Source organism: Propithecus coquereli, unplaced genomic scaffold, assembly GCF_000956105.1.
Source record: "Propithecus coquereli isolate 6110/MARCELLA unplaced genomic scaffold, Pcoq_1.0 Scaffold187, whole genome shotgun sequence".
In the NCBI taxonomy this organism is placed as follows: domain Eukaryota; kingdom Metazoa; phylum Chordata; class Mammalia; order Primates; family Indriidae; genus Propithecus; species Propithecus coquereli.
The window spans coordinates 2,077,545-2,093,719 of NW_012143523.1; positions in this window are offsets into that span (position 1 = coordinate 2,077,545).

Sequence of the window (16,175 nt, forward strand, 5' to 3'; positions counted from 1 at the left end):
TTGACCTTTGAACAATGCAGTGGTTAGGGGCACCAACCCCCTGCACAGTTGAATATTCATATATAACTTTTGACTCCTAAAAACTTAACTATTATTAGTCGATTATTCTTCAGAAGCCTTTCCAATAACAGCTAGTTAACACATATTTCGTATGTTATATGTACATATATTGTATTTTTACAATAAAGTAAGCAAGAGAAAAGAAAATGTTATTAAGAAAATCATAAGGAATAGAAAATATATTTACTGTTCATTAAGTGGACTAGTATCATCATAAAGGTCTTCATATTTGTCGTCTTCATGTTGAGTAGGTTGAGGAGGAGCAGGAAGTGGAGGTATTGGTCTTACTGTCCCAGGAGTGGCAGAAGTAGAATGAAATCCATGTATAAGCAGACTCACGCAGTCCAAATCCTCATTGTTCAAGGGTCAGCTGTAGTAAAATGTGATGTTTTGATATATGTTTATAATGTGGAATGATTACATCAGGCTAGTGAACAAATCCATCACCTCACATACTTATCATTTTTTGTGGTGAAAACATTTAAAATTTACTCTTCTGGCAATATTGAATAATACAATGTCTTTTTATTTATATGTTTTTTGAGGATTATTCATGTCCCTGCATATATCAGTAGTTTACACCTTTTTACAGCCGATTATTATTTTCTTGTATTGATATGCCATAGTTTATGTCATATTTTTCCCATGATAGACATATTAGATGTCTTTATATTGGGACTTTATAAATAAAGACTTTATGGGGATTCTTCAATAAGCCTTTTGTGTGTGTATGTGTAAATGTATGTTTGGATTTCTCTTGAGTAAATACCAATGAGTGAAATTATTGCCTTAAAAAGTAGGTGGATGTTTGGTTTTATAACAAATTGCCAGAAAATTTTCCAAAGTGTCTATACCATATTATATTGCTGCCACTAATGTATGAGAGTTTCATTTGCTTCACAGGCTCAAAAACATTTGATGTCACCAGTCTTTTACTTATTTATATATAATGCTAGAAGTAGTGGTACCTTATTTTGGTTCTAATTTACATGACCCTCACGACTAACAATGTCAAATGCTATTCTTGTGCTATTGGCCATTGTATATAATCTTTGTGATGTGATTAATCACATTTTTTACCCATTATTTCGATTATATGACATTTATGATTGAGTGTCAGGAGTTCTTTATGCATCCTGAACACAAGTCCCTTGTCAGATATATATTTTTGCAAATATTTTCTCATAGTCTACCATATTAATTTTAACTGTGTCTTTTGATCATCAAAAAATTAATTTGTAATTCCATATTTTTTATAATTATTTCTGATACATGTTGAGTAAATTTAATTAAAAACAAAATCTGCTGCCAATGAAGAAAACCTCTCCACAAAATTAGAAGAGAAAGAAAACAATGAGTGGTGAAATCATATACTAAATTAGCAATACGGACAAATTTTTTAGTCCATTAATTTTACAAATTACTTTATTAATTAAAGTTTTATTTATCTATGTAAATATGAAGTGGCATTTCTTTACATAATTTTCCACAATCCAAACCTAAAAGAATACCTTAACTCTGGAGTCTGGTGATCTAAATTTTTAATTAAGAGTTATCCTTGCAAGGTCCAATAACATTTTCTTGAGTTTCAGTCAATAACATAATTGCTATCACATTTATATGATAACTCAGGTCCTTGGAAATTATTCTATTTATTCAAATAATCCTTTCTAGATGTAAAATGTAGAGACATCCATGACCATTATCTAGTATCAAACTTTTATTATAGACATCTATTGAAAAGTCCAAATTAAATTTTCAATGTTTATCATAGATGGCTCTAATTGTATTAATTCTTGAGGAAAAACCCATCCCATGGGCCTTTTTTTTTTTTTGCATAGGCTCTAAATCAAGAGTTATGTTACTGTAATAATCAACTAAATCTCCACAAATAGCAGGTATTCGCCTTTGTTTATCTGTACTGGGACCAGAGAGAACTTGTATCTCAAAGTTAATCAAGTGACATGAGACTCATCTTTTGCAGTCTGTCACTGCAAATGTCAGATTTCTGTTTATTTATTCATTAGGTGTTTTTTTTTAACCTCCATCACCCTTCCAATCAAACCAATTAAAAAAACATTCTTGCCAAATTTTGGGCTTGAGTAACTGGATGCATTTTAATTACTTTTACTTTGTTATTGTCAAACTTACTAGTAAAGATAGTCTCATTTTTACCTTGTTAATAATCAATTTTTTGTCTTTTTTTTATTGGTTGACCCTTTAGCCAGATTCAAGAATATATTTTTGGATTTATCAGCCCAGACCCTGTTTACACTGGAAGTACAATTTGGTGCTAATCAAAAATATGATTTTGGAAAGAATTACTGGAAGTTCAGAAAGAAAAAATAATGTAACAAATAATATGTTTGCTTTCTAATAAAACGTGATTCTTAAAGCAATGGAAATAACCCTACTGTGAATAAGTTGGCAAGGCCAACAGTGAAAATAGTTTAAGTTTGCTAGAATACCTCCTTTCAGTCCCAGAAAGAGAGAGAGAGAAGGAGAGGGGAGAGGGAGGGAAAGAAAAAAGGGAGAAAGAGGGTAGGAAAACGAGAGGAGAAAGAAAGGAAGAACAGAAGGAAGGAAGATAAATTGAAGAACACTGATCAATTACAGAGACAAACTTTGCAGGCAATAGTACTGAAGTCAGAAGTCAGAATAGTTGTAGGGTTAGGAATGACGGGGATTAATGGCTAAGATCTTACATATATCCATATAGTGAATGACCATCATTATCAAATTTACTTTTCTTCATTTTTCAAATTATCCCTTGTTTTCCTAATTCTTTTATAACCAGTTTTATTCCTCTTAGTTGAGCTCCCAACAAAGAATATCATCTTACAAAGGGCCATGGCTTTTTCTTCTTGTAAACTAATTTTATTGGTTCTATATCTCAAGTTAAACCAGTGTCATTATCCCCTAGGGTCTAGAGCAATGCATCGATTTGTTTTGGATCAAAGAGCTTCTTAAGCACTTCTTAAGTGTAGTATGAGACTGCCACTCTCTACGATATTAATACCACCATTCTTTTAGAAGGTATATTGTAACCAAATCAGATGCCTCCTCCCCAAGAAGCCTCACAGACATTACCTCTGGAATATAAAAGATGATAGCTTTTAAGTTGCAAAATTGATCTCTCTCCATTAAATTTACAGAAGATTCAGGAGAATAAATAATGCATGTTCCTCAGTAAGAGAGGTTATCTAAACTGAAACTGTAAAGAAAAAGGAAGTAGTAAAAGGCTAAACAGAGATGCTGAAAACCTATATTGATCTATCACTATATGGAAAGTGAGAAATTTCTGAAGAAATTTCAGAATGAGTAGCAATAATACCTACCTATCAGAAAACGCAATGATAAATTTGCCTGATGAAAAGTTATTGACATATATAATTTACAAGTGAAGGTCCCTCAATCTATCAACTTTGAGCCATTTGCTAAGTATTTCCTAGTTGAGGATTTTGTCCTTCTAGGATTTTCAGAATCCCTTGTTCCTACAATTTCTGCAACCTCCAGAGTCTCTTTCTATTAGTACAATTCCTCTTCCAATGTCCTAGAGAATAGTGTTTTGTAAGTTTACTGTAGTGCTATCATCCTTAGAAGTCACATGATTTCCTCTATAATTAATAGGATAGGGATATATAGAAGAGTTTTTGAGAATTATATTCACCCATTGGTTCGACACATTCTACTGAGCCTGGAAGATATTATATGCAGTTTTACATCTGCCAGCAGATAGACTCAAGGAAGCTTTGCTGAAAGTCTGCCAAACCAGTTTTGTAATCTAAAAACAAAACAAAAACATAATAATATCTTGACCAAACATTAACTTTTAAAAATATCTTTGAGATCCTATGAAGAAACCTATTAAATAAATGCACATTAATAGGCAGATTTAATTTTTCTTTACTTTTCTTCAACTATAAATATTTGTTAATGACTACTTAAATCCAGCATTGACATCCATTGAGTCCTTAGCTGGTAGACTAGGGCATTTGAATCATGGAGCTCAGTGTATTGGTATATTTTATGACATTGGATTTTATTCAATGAACAATATAGATTCATGTTTATCTTGAATTTGTTCCATATTAACAAAAAAGGTTAGAAATACATGGTGCTGTGGACTGAAATAACTGATGTCAATTTAAACTGGCCTTACGAAACAAGTCTCAGAGATTTTAGGGTTCTAGACCACAACCTAAATATTTAAGAGTCTTGCAGTTTTTTCCAGTCCCTCCGGCTACTCTTCAGAGAAAACTGAGAGAGTTTATGAAAACTGAGAGAGTCTTCCATTATGAGAACATGATTGAGCAGCCGCAATAGTGGTATGAAGACACTGCCGCAAGTGTAATTCATTTCTTTCATTTCCTTCCCCATATGCAGAATGTGAAAAAAAAATTTGCAGGTGCTGTTGCTTTATGCCATCTGCAACAGTAGCAGACAATTGTCTAAAAAAGTCTAAATTACTCTCCCTCAGCTTCTGAATGCTTGGAGTTCAGGCAACTAAACTACTCCTGGATTCATTGTTTCTCTGTAATCATCATCACTCAATTATACCACACAGGTAATTCCAGCTTCAACGTCATCTAATTGTTTTACTAGCAAACTTCTGAACCTATGTAACACAGTCTTGGTCAAGTCCATTTGTTATTAGGAAGTAGCTACGGTACCTATTATAAAAGTACATAAACCACTGTCACTTGTGATGAACAGTATAGCGTACTATGGAACACCAAACCTCCCTCCCATTTTTTTTTTTCCCCATATGGAACCTAAGTACAGCCAATTACTTAGTCATGTCTTTAAGTGCTGGACCTTGCCTACCCCAATTCTGTTATCTTTGAGAGCTAGTAATTTTTAGAATCAAACTTCTTTACCATTTTATAAAATATCCATGAAATTTTAACATTACATATACCTCAGGTCATCTTCAAAATGTTTCTTTTGCACGCATCCACACTTCTAGCATCTATAGTAGTTTAAGAAGCCTTATAATTTGAGCTACTCGATTACCTTGTTTTCTACTTCTTGTCCATTTTGGGCCTTGTTAATGAGCCATCCATGTGCACCCTGCCTCTAACCTTTCCCCACTAAAATTATAGTTTTCTTCATTTTTAGGCTGTTCCCCATTTTTAACAATTTCCAAACGATCTGGTAACCCAGTCCCCATGCCCCTGCCGTTTTGGTAACTTGAGGTTTCTGCTTCTCATTGACTCAAAGTGTATTTTCTCTGGAAGTACAAAGCAAATTTCCATTGACTGACACTTGGGACATCACTCAATGTGTCTCACTTAGTAGTCCTTGTCCCTAGCTGTTGAAGGTAGTCTCTAAAACCATTTCTTGAACCACTGCTACCTTAGACACTAATTTCAGTAGCTCTTCTGAACCACAGTACATAAGCAAGCATTTTCCCCCCCGATGAGCAGTAATATAACTTATATATATCTGTGATTTGTGTTTGTGACACTCTCAAATCCCAATCCAGGTCTCTAAACTCTAGGACTTTTCTACTGAAACACTGTTCATTCTCAGTTCTCAAAATGCAAATAACTTTACATTTTAGAACAAATTATTTCTTTTTGCTACTTGGTACCTGCTACACCTGTCTTATATCAGCAGGCTGTTTCTGGAATATTAGAAGGTAGCTTCCCCAGGGATTGGAAGATCACCTCTAAAACTCCCTCAGTTGCTGTTTCTGAGTTTTTGTTTCTGAACTGTTTCTGTACTTGAAAGATCATCCTTTTTCACTGCTTGCCATAGTATTTTGGGATATATTCTAGGAACGAAAACGTCAAGGTGAGGATAGAAGGATCCTATTATACCCAAGGACTCTGATGATACCAGATATTACACTTCTTTTTCCAGGAAAAGGATTAGGCTTTAGGATTTTGGGGTCTAAGCCTGAGCCAAGCACCTTAATGCATATATTTTTAGGCAGTTCCCTTTTCAGATAACTTCCTGAAAGTTAAAAAAAAAATCATATTTGCAGCAATTCTTATTAGAACTCCTGGAGACTTGGCAGTCTCATCCAAAAATTTTAGCTCTTTGAGTCCTCTTTGGTGATGCTGAATTCTGGTTACACATTTACAAAATTACAGGTTGGTGTTAGAAATATATTAAGGAATCTCCTGATGTGGGTTTAATGAGATGCTCAATTTGTAAAATACATTATGACAGCAATGTCAGAATTTGTTGAATAAAACCTGATGGAGTTGAAATCCATGTGTTGATGATCAGGACTTTAACATCTCTGTTACCTGATTTTGCTTCTCTTCTCTAGGGCCAGAGATAAAACCAGTGTGTTTTTTTTTTTATTGTTGTTCATTGACCATAGTTAATAACATAATATCATATCATAGTTTCTTCATTCATTTATTTTATCAATAAAGGAAGTACTATCCAAAGTAGTTTCTTCATTTATCTATTTTATCAATAAAGGAAATAGCAAAAGATTGAGGTATGTATGGTCTTAGGATTTGTTGTACAAAAGCATTTCTTTGCAGAGAAATGAATGAGTGTCTACATCTACTTGCTAGTATTCTTGGTCCTCTACTGTGTGCGGAGCTTAGCCCTTTAGATGCATTAATTAAATTAAACCTCACAATAAACCTAAAAGTTACTATTATTTTTCCATATTGTAGCTGTATCTGCAGGTCCTTATGAGATTTAAAAAAATATCTTTACACTACAGATCAAAGAATAAGCAAAAAAAAAAAAAGAAAAAAAGAAAGAAAAGCAAGAAGGAAACACAAAACAATGAGTAATGCATGTAGGTCTTGGCCCCACGTGGGGCATCATGGGGAACCCACCATCAGCACATCCAGCCTGCACATGTACCATTTTGTTACCTTTTGTGCATGTGCTTGAATGGGGAAATCTGGCCATGCATGAAAAAAAGATACATGGCAGCTGAAGGGGGTGGGGGTGAGAGTGGAAGGATCTCATTTTCTCTTGGGGAATCCTGAATAAACTGTGGGTTGTGGTCACACCTTGACTGCAACCTGTCATATGAAGTCAGGAATCAAATTTTGCACTCATGGAATCATGCTGACCCTCAAAAAGTTTTAGCTTTTGAAACATTTCAGATTCCAGATTTTCAGATTAGAGATTTCCAATCTGTATCTGATATTGCCCTTATTCTCTGCTCAAGGCTTACTTACCTGAGGCTTCTCTCTCCTGATCTTAAGCTTCCCTTCCCACCCTACTTCCTTTTGCCTTTACCTTATGTTTTGTAAAAGTTAGTGAAAAGAATGTTTGTTGAGACTAATTTGATCACAGCATTTTCCATGCATTAAGGGAGATAAAAAGCAAAGTTTCAGGATTTCTACGTTTTTCAGTCATTTACGGCCCTCGGAAATACCTGAACAAGATTTTCATAGAAACATAGATCTTTATAAAATTTGATAAACTAAAATTTTTTAAGCAAGATCTGATAAGAGCATTGTGTTGTTCCAGTGTCCTCTTTATTATATTCTTTTTTAAATGATGTTGAAGTGGCTTAATGGGAAGTTAAGATGCTGACAGGGATTTAGTTTAAGTTTAGTGGTGTTTAGGTTTCTATGACGATTTAGTATAGGTTTATTACTCTATATTAATATAATGTGTCTGTTTGTGTGTGTGTGATTTGCATGCACCTTTGTGTATAGCCAAGTTAGTGCTAATCATGCTGATGTAGGAATGAATAGCTTTCATTCTGTCAACTCAAATGAATGACAACACATTCAGAGTCAGTTCCTTTCTCGATATGGATTTGTCCCACAGTTTTGAAAATCAGAAATATGTGAGCAGGGGAGAAGTAACATAATTTAATTGCACAAAGCCAACTTTTAAAAATTCTATAAAATTTTAGAGCTTATATGTAAAAGACAATTGATAGAGATATTTCTATATTTTTCAACAATCCTAAACATTCATGACATTACCAATGCAAAGTTGTGAACCTTAAATAAAAAGAAATATGTTAAAACAAGCTAGATAGGAAATGAATGGGTTATCTGTTTATTATTTGTTGAAATAATATCATAAAAATATTAAATTTTGAAGATGTAATCAAAACTGTGGAAATAAAGAAAATAATATTAATAAAATACTTCAAGTATTTAATTAATGGAAGTATAATTTTGTATATTTTTATTATTAGTTTTAAATGTTTAATGTGATTTCTTTTATCAAAACAACTAAATATTATTTCTCTTCACCTCAAATACTTATCACTTATTTGTGGTGAGAACATTTAAAAACTCTCAGTAATTTTTTCAGTATAAAATACGTTATTATTAGTTATTGTCACCATGATGTCCAATAGATCTCTTGAACTTATTCCTCATGTCTAAATAAATTTTGTATACTTTGGCCAACATCTCCCTAATCTCTCCGCACCCTGATCCCCTGGTAACCACTATTGTTTTCTGCTTCTAGAGTTTGACTCTTTTAGTTCCGTCGTGTAAGTGAGATCATTAGGTATTTGCCTGTTTGTGCCTGGCTTATTTCACTTAACATAATGTCTTCCAAGTTCATCCTTGTTGCAAATGACAGAATTTTCCTTTTTTAAGGCTGAATAGTATTCCATTGTGTGTGTGTGTGTACATACGTATCAAGATATAACCTTTCATAAGTTGAGGAGCAGCTATATAGCACATTTTCTTCATCCATTCGCGCTTTGATGTACACAAAGGTTGATTTTATATCTTGTCTATTGAGAATAATGCCACAGTGAACATAGAGGTGCAGATATCTCTTCATTCTGATTTCAGTATTTGGGGTCATGGAAGCTGTCCTGTAGCATGGGTCCATAGGTGCTGACCTACAAGTTGGGTTGTGTCTGGAACCTGCAGCTGCAGGGGCTGCCCTGGCATTGAGGCAGAACTGAAGGCTCAGTGCTAGGATGGTGGCCTAGAGTCAAAGGTCATGGGGGCCACCCTAGCCCTGCAGTGGGCCTGAATCCTTGGGTCACTAGAGCTTGTCTGGTGCTGAGATGGGTCTGGAGCTTGGTACTTCTGGATCTGGCTTGTCTAGGAGGAGTCCTGGAGCTAGAAGCTGTGGGACTAGCATAATGCCACGGTGAGCATGGAAACTGAGGCTCTCGCACTGGCCTAGAGCCTGGGGTCATGGAGGCCTTCCTGGTACTGAGTTTCATTGGGCTGGTCCCAGTGTTGGGATCATCAAAAGGGGAGTCTGATGCTCACTTTACTCTTCTTTCCCTATATGAAGGTATCTTTCTCAGCACTTTGCTGACTGGGGATGGGGGAAGGGTGGAATGAACAACATGACATTATTCTTCATATCCTTCCTACCCTCTTTAGTGCATCTTTTCTTATTTCTGTGGTACACTCAGGTGCTGTAATTTCTCACCTGATAACCCTAGCTCTTGTGAAAGTATTTTCTTGCATGTATAGTTGTTCAAATTGAGAGTTTCTGTGTGGGGACAAGTGCTGGAAAGTCCTATTCCACCATCTTGCTGACATCACTTTTAAATACTTACTATTTTAAGACCTCTTTTTGCATTTGTAATGTTGAATTATTTCCCCAGTCTCCAAGTTGTATAAGTTCCAGATTCCCTAAAACTTGTACCCTACATTTATAGTGGGGTGAGATAAAGTTGGTTCTTGATTTCTTGTTTCAAGAGAACCACTAGCATTGCTATTAAAAAAAAAAAATGTCATTTAGAAATTATTGAGAAGGCCTCCAGGAACAATTCTAATGGAAAATTTTATTGTGTTTTGGGTTACTTGAGAAATTATGTAACAATTTAAAAAAGAACAAAATTACTCAACCCAGCTAGCTCTAAAAGAATGCTGTGTAATAGAGTTTTATTTTATTATATTTTTGCTCATTTTCTAAAACCTAGAATTCACAAAAGTGATAGATATTGTTTCTGTTTCTGTTTTTGTGATTTTCCTACTTGGAAAATTTTATTTTATACTCTGAAAGCACTTCTTTGATATTATCATAATTATGGATTTTTTCTTGTCTACTGAAGAAATTATCTGGCAAGAAAGAATGTTGGAGTTTTAAGCAGTCTTGAAAGTTATTTATTCCAAACACTGATCTAATGGCTAAACATCTACATAACTTTATCTAATAATTGTTCTAAGTAAATTTGAATACTAATATTGGTTTTAATATAATTCTCTCTATAACCCATTTAATTTTGAACTAGATATATTAGAAAAGTATTCTATAATGTAGGTGGAAATTTTCCCTTCAGTATTTTTCAGTTGCATATATTTGTCCTCCTTTTAAAGCCCCATAGCAACCTTTTGCTCCTTTTCCATATGACACGCTATCAGAGAATTGAGAATATTTATCATGTTACTTCTGAGTCTTCTATTCTTAAGGAACCCTGCCAAAGAATTTCCACTATTCCCAAGAAGATATCAATAAATGTAATTCACCACATAAACAGATGCAAAAACAAAAAAAATATGATCATTTCAATAGATGCAGAAAATCATTTGATAAAATTCAGTGCCTTTCATGTTTTTTCAACAAATTAGGCCTAGAAGGAACATACACCAAAATTATGAAAGCCATATATGACAAACACACGTCCAAACATCATACTTAATAGGGAAAACTTCAAAGCATTCCTCCTAAGAACTTGAGCAAAACAAAGGTGCCCACTGTGACCACTTCTATTTAACATAGTACTGGAAGTCCCAGAGAGAGCAATCAGGCAAAAGAAAGAAATAAAGGGTATCTAAATCAGGAAACAGGAGGTCAAACTAGCCCTGTTTGCTGACAATATGATTTCATATCTAAACCCTAAATACTCCACCAAAAGACTCCTAGAATTGATAAATAAATTCAGCAATGTCTCAGGTTACAAAATCAACATACACAAATCAGTAGCATTTCTATATACAAATAACAGTCAAGCTGAGAGTTAAATCAAGAACTTGATGCCATTTACAATAGCTGCAAATACAATAAAATACCTAGGAATATACTTGACAAAGGAGGTGAAAGATCTACAATGAAATATATACACACACACCATGGAGTACTAGTCAGTCATTGAAAGGAATGAAAATAATGTCTTTTGCATCTCAGAAATGGAAAAACAAACATGACATGTTCTCACTAATAAGTGGGAGCTAAACAGCGGGTACAGATAGACACAAAAAGATGTAAAGAACATTGGAAATTAAGAAGGGGGAAGTTAGGAGGAGGAGAGGGATAAAAACTTACCAATCAGGTACAATGTATACTACACTAATGACAAGAACACTAGATGCCCTGACTTCAGCATTATATAATTCTTCTATGTAGCAAGCACACTTGTACCCCCTTAATATTTTGAAATAAAAAAGAAATCTGATATTTTATATCTTCTTTACCACTCTGGCTATTTCAGTTTATTGACACTACTTAGAATGCACGGTGCTCAGAGAAGAACATATATCATGGTCGCAGTCTATTTAGACAAAGTAGAGAAAGAATATCACTTCCTTTATGGATGTTTTGTGTCTAATTTTGTGGCAAAATAATATTAATACTATCAAATCATCTTATAGTAACTGCTGATAGAAAATCTAAATATTTTCCATGGTCTTCCAAGTTCCTCTGTGAAGTTATGTAATTGGTTAGAGGGCTCCTAACAAAGAACCTATCATGTATTCCTATTAACTGCCATCTGTTGGAGAGACCCACTTGGCAAAGAAAGGGTGACATACGGCCAGTAGGTTCTTAGTCCAACAATCTACAATGAACAGAATTCTGCCAACAACCACAGGCGCTTAGAAATATACCTTGAAAGTGGAGCTTTCAGATGAAACCTTATCACTAACTGAAACCTTGATTATAGTCATGTGTCAGACAATGAATTAGGATTGACAGATTTAGAAAACAATAAACAAACAAAAAAACAGATGTCTAGCTAAATTTGAATTTCAAATAAACAAGAAATAAGTTTCTCATATAAGTACATCCCATAAGATATTTGGAACAAAAATACTGAAATAAAACTTGTTTATTTGAAGATCAAATTTAGTTGATGGTTTGCGTTTTATCTGACAGCCCCATCCTGAAACAAAGGATGTAGCTAATCCCTGATTAAACTCCTTAACCAAATTATGTCTGAGATAATAAATATGTGTTGTTTTGAGCCACTATCTTGCAGGGTAAATTGTTCTATAGTAATAAAGAGATAACTAATGTATCATCTTGTTAAATTTAGCCCATTTTTATAATTTATTTTTATCTTGAATATACTGTACAATATATTCTTCTAAATTTCTTATTCAAAAAGTCCATTGCATGTGTTCATCTAAATCAGTTAAAATAATTTAATAGAAAATAATTGACAGTAGACCCTTACAACATATCAATAGAGAACTCTATGTCTGTTGGCACAAATTACTTACGTGAGCACAGTTGTGTCACTGAGGTTAGCCAGTTAAACATGTATCTAATTTGCTTCATGTCTTCTCCACATTTCTACAATTTTCCCATGGAAAATCAAAAGAGCCCTTGCATAAATGTTGCTGATATCATTATATTTTGTCTATTTATTTGTCAAGTTGACCTCCTTGCTATCTGCATCAAGGGTGATTTTTTTCAACTTCTTTTTAATAGGGTGTGGCCTCTAGATCACTGTTTCCTCCTTGAAACACTCACAAGCCTCAGCATCATACAAAATCAAGTTAGAATTTTGCCTCTTTTGAATATTAACGCCCTCAATCTGTAGAGTATAGATTGAAGGCAAGAGCAGCTGCCATGTACTTTAATATATCAGATATTTTCATTGCTCCATGCACATTATTAATGATAGTTGAGTAATATTATTTGCCTTTTTTTCCTAATCTAGCATGAAATTTCATTCTTATTAGAAAATGCCTAATATGGGGGGAGCTGGCTCGAAAGAAAATATTTCATTTTCATTGGCTTCATGAATTTCTCAGGAATTTGGTAAAATTTGCCCAAATAAATCTAGGGTTTATTATCTTTATTGGATCTTAATTCATCACTGTTCTTTTTAATTCTCCTCTTTTTTTTTTTATTTTCCTAGTGAGAGAGAAAACTTTCTCCTAATTATTTCTCCATCAGGTACTTTGTGACAAAATATGTTTCACCTTTTTGTGAAGGGTTAAAAGAACAGAGAATAGTTTCAGCCACAAAGCCAACTACCACAGAATTATGATTCATATTCTATAAATTATTTAATTCATGAATCATTAACTTACTAACTGAACTGCAACATGGAATACATTTTTATGCAATAAAGATGGAAAATTTTACTTATACATTAATCAGATGTTAAATTAAATGTAAAAGAAAACTAATCTCTGATAGCATTTGAGAGATGTATCAAGTGATATCAAAATGAACAAATTACTTCAGCATATATTTCTATGAATATTCATAAAAGTAGTTTGTGATTTTCAAGTTTTGGGGTGCATGCCAGATTCAAGAGCAAGTATTAAGATCCAGATTCCTGGTCCCTAATGTAGAGATTTTTGTTCAGTTGGTCTGAAGAATGACTAAGATATATAAACTGTTAATCAAAAATAAAATGATTCAAGTGTACTCAGTTTTAAGACCACACTTTAAGAACACATATTTTATATTCTTCATACTTTTCATAACTTTTCAGAAAAAAATGTAATTTTTATGAGTCATGCTCTTTTCACTTTTTCATTGTGTATCCCATGAAAAGGATGCCAGAGATACACCAGGGTTTTCATAGCCTAGCTAATAATTCATTTGAATAAATCCCACAGCAAGGCTTGGTCTTGAGGATCCTGACACTTTCTTGTGTATGCTTTATGGAGTGAAGTAGCATATAAAAAAGAAAATAATATTCTTTATTATAATGACATTTACATATTCCTTACCACTCTGGATTTAGTGAAACAAATTTTTTTTTTTTTTTGGTAATGTGTACGTAATCTAACAAATTGCCAAGAAAATACTAATGATGAGGACATTAAGTATTTTTCCTATCTGGAAAATGGAAAGGAATGTTCTGCAAGTGAAGGTCAGTAGGTAGAGTCAAAGATTATCTTATTTCATTCACCTAACTCTATTTTTCAGCCCTTTAGTGTCCTCCTATTGGCTGAGGAAGGCCACAATTTTTTTGTACTAACTCTATCATTTTCCAATACAATTTTCAAAACATTCTTGTTCCAGCCTTTTCTAGATGCTGTGTTCCTCTGAAGTTCATGCCCTCACCCCTTCTCCACAGAGCACATAAACTGAGACCATCAACTTTTATTCACCAGAAGTGTTGCTACCATGTTCTCCCTATAGTACCCAGTTCTGCTTGCCAGTTGGGTGGATTCAATGGCTACATGGCTAGCAGATCTAGAACCACATCTTCTTACAGCTTTATATTTATTATACTCCATTTCATACACACATTTGTAGTGGGAGATTCTGGGATCTGCCATCATTTGCGATGCTGGTCCTGTGAAATATTAAAATTAGATATCTCTCTGTCTAGAGAGAAATACTTCTCATGACAATCTTCATAATGTTACTTGTTCTAAAGAGCAATTGCAATTAAATAATTATAAAATTTGAGATATATCATCAAGAAAACAAAAAGGAGGTAAATTAGACTGAGAGAATGAAGATATAATGTTTCCATAAACTAGAATTTTCATTGAGCCCAAGAATACATACTTCTTATTCAATATTTTTGTCATCAAAGAATATTCTCTATATGATGTTATTCCTGTGAAAATTACTAAATGTTTAGTTAATGGTAAAGTTTGGGGAATATACTACATAGATTGAAAAGAATGTGTATTTTGTAGTTGCATATTATAAATGTCTAATAATTCCAAACAAAATGTAACATATGTTCTCAAGGGTAAAAATCACAATTTTTTTGAATTCTAAGTAAAATTTCCTCTCCTTTGAGTGTTTTCTTTTTTTAATTTAATTTTATTTTTTACACTGACAGATAAAATTGTATGTATTTGCTGTGTACATGATGTTTCAAAGTATATATAAATTGTAGAATGACTAAATCTAGCTAGTCAACATATGTATTGTCTCACACAGTTATCACTTTTGTGGTGAGAACACTTTATAGCCACTCGTAGCGTTTGTCAAGAAGACAAATACACATAATCTCACTCATGTGAAATGTGAAAAAGTTGATATCATAGTAGTGGAGTGTAGAATGGTGGTTACCAGGGGGTGGATTCGGGGAGTTAGGGGGGTTGGAGAGATGTCAGTCAAAGGATACAAAATTTCACTTAGATACAAGGAATAAATTCAAGAAAGCTGTACAACATGGTGACTATAGTTGTAATATATTGAATATTCTCATTTCAAATTCACTTCAAAGCCTATACGACTACAGTATATTGAAAGTCAAGAGCTTTTGCTTCCCCCAAGACAGCAGTGAAAAATGTAGTAGATCCTCATTCTTTACAACCAAGGACAGAAATAAAATGAATAATCTTCAAAGATTATAGTTATTATAGCACTTTATAATTATTAAGCAAGTACTATTCTCTGAGAGCTGTATTAGTTCTTTTATAAGCATTAACTTCTTTTCTCAAACCTCCAGCTACCTATTCAGTATTTTCACATGACTTGTATCTCAATGATATCTCAAACTTTATACACTTAAACTAAAATGTTTTAATTCAATCAACAAACTTTTCTCCCGTAACTCAAATTTGCATATTCTTGAATGACATTGCAATTGACCAATTTTTTATGACAAGAATGACTCTAAAAGGTCAACAGCCCTCTCCTGGTAATTATGAGAATAAGTACAGAAAAAAAAAATCAGTAAGGATGTGAAATATTTAAACTTCATTTTTGATCTAATTTATACAATGAACACACAATTGTTATAAAAAAAAAAGCATATACCTCACAGACATTTTGTGGAGCAAATGATGGATGATTTCTATTTTCTGAAATTATGAAATAAGCAAAACCAATCTGTGGTGATTGAAGTCAGAACATTGGTCATTTTTCCAAATTGGACGAATTGGCTGAAAAGGGTAACATTGGAACATTTTGGATTAAAGGGCAGGTTGCTTGGTGTAATTCAAAGGTATTTATAATTTTTTAAAACTCAACTAATTGTGCATTTAGAAATAGAACTATGTAAGATAAAAATACTTTTTGAAACAGAACTCTTGAAG